The sequence below is a fragment of the Myotis davidii genome, unplaced genomic scaffold (genome assembly GCF_000327345.1).
Source record: "Myotis davidii unplaced genomic scaffold, ASM32734v1 scaffold1031, whole genome shotgun sequence".
Taxonomy (NCBI): domain Eukaryota; kingdom Metazoa; phylum Chordata; class Mammalia; order Chiroptera; family Vespertilionidae; genus Myotis; species Myotis davidii.
In genome coordinates this window covers 1,167,155-1,168,939 of record NW_006283442.1, presented here as the reverse complement: position 1 = coordinate 1,168,939, position 1,785 = coordinate 1,167,155, and the positions used below count along the sequence as shown (strand labels likewise).

Sequence of the window (1,785 nt, the reverse complement as noted above, 5' to 3'; positions counted from 1 at the left end):
CGGCGGTCCTGGCACCGGCAGCGCGTTGCCAAGCCCGCCTGCCCAGGAAGCAGCTTGCAAAGACTCCCTTGAGCCAAAACCTGGCAGCCAGTTTACATGGGAACCCGAGCAGCCCACGCCTCTAAGGCCCACCGCTCCCAAGCCCCCTAGCCCCCAGAGCCCATCAGGGAAGGACCCCAACAACCTCAGCGCGCTGTCCCTGAGCTCAGTGGGCAGTAACGAAAGGGCAAAAGGTCCTGTGCCCTTCCCGGATTTGGTGCAAGCCACGTGTGACAACAGCAGTGAGGACAGCGGGTCCAGAGGCCACCCTCAGCTGAGCCTCGGCGAGGCTTCGAGTCCAGAAGAAAAGGAGGAGGAGGTAAGGAAAGGGCAGGGCAGGGCCTCTTGTACCCTCCCCGAGGCAGGACGGGTGCTTGGGACAGCGCCCCCTTCGTCCTCGCTGGAGGTTGCCCAGGTGCACACGTGCTTTCCTTTGCGTTTTCTCTTTTTCTTTAACTTAACCACAGGAGCAGGCCGACTCTGCTGATTGTCCTACCATTACAATTGTTCTTGTCAACCTGCTGCTTACCACATTCAGCGGTCATCTTTATCTCTTTTGAAATGAATGACTAATGTAGGGAATTTCTTGGGATGGCACTTACCACACCATATATTCAAAAGATATTTATTGAGAACCAACTATGTGTTAGATTGGGGGTGGGGGTGGGGTAGTTGAAAAAGATCTGTCTTCCATTCCAAGCAGCTAATAGGGGCTCTCAAAATTTTTATTTTTGGTACATTTGTTATTACCCACATACTTCTCATTATATTTTAAATGGTTTCTGTATCCTTTTCAACTGAGTGCATATAAATGAGATTCTTTGTGTTAAGAGACCATTACGTGTTCTAAGTCTGTTTTACTTCCTGGGAATGAATTAGAAATGTGCAGTTTGATACCTGTCAAGCCCTGAGCAATGCTGGTTCAAAGCAACTTTTATGATGGTTATTGAACTTATTTTTAGAGGAGAACATAAGCATCTCATGAATTGAATCAGCTAATAACTGTCAAGGCTACAAAAGCAATGTTCTTTTCATATCCTATCAAGCCAGACAACTTACCTCACTGTATAATTTTCACTTTATAAATGCATTCGGTAATATTACCTTACAGAGCTGAAAGATGAGCAAATGCATTCATGTGTATATATTGCAAATTATTCTTCACATATATTTCTAGACTGTTTTACAGGTGTAAATTGGTGCTTGCCATAGAAAATAATCCCCTAGCAACTATTTCTTCCTCTGATCCCTAAAGAGGAACTCAGTTTTGGATTAATGCTGCTGATAAATGATTATGCTACATCTTTTGGAAGCTGGAGAGCTTTTGGAGTGTCCATTTAAAAAAAAATCTTTATTGTTGAAAGTATCACATATGTACCTCCTCTTTTATCCCCCCATTGATCCCCTCCAGCCCGTCCCTGCCCACCCCCTCCTGCCCCAGGCCTTCACCACCCTATTGTCTGTGTCCATGGGTTATATAATATGCATGCAAGGTCTTTGGTTGATTTGCTCCCATCTACCCACCCTCCCTTGCCTTCCCTCTGAGATTCCACACTCTCTCCCATGCTTCCATGTTCTTGGATCAACTCCATTCATTAGTTTATTTTGTTCATTAGATTCCACATATGAGTGAGATCAGGTGGTACTTGTCTTTCTCTGACTGCCTCATTTCACTTAGCATGATACTCTCCAGGTCCCTCCATGCTGTCTCAAAGGGTAAGAGATCCTTCTTTTTTACTGCTGTAT

The 1,785-nt window shown here is 45.5% G+C and overlaps 1 protein-coding gene across 1 annotated transcript in view; it reads left to right on the top strand.

Moving 5' to 3' along the window:
• The first annotated feature begins 6 nt into the window (after nt 1–6).
• SPATA13 (spermatogenesis associated 13) overlaps nt 7–1,785 on the top strand; it is a 90,470-nt gene continuing 88,691 nt past the window's right edge. The window contains exon 1 of the mRNA XM_006753685.2: nt 7–358. The gene's annotated coding sequence lies outside the window, so the exon portion shown is untranslated. The remainder of the gene's footprint in view (nt 359–1,785) is intronic.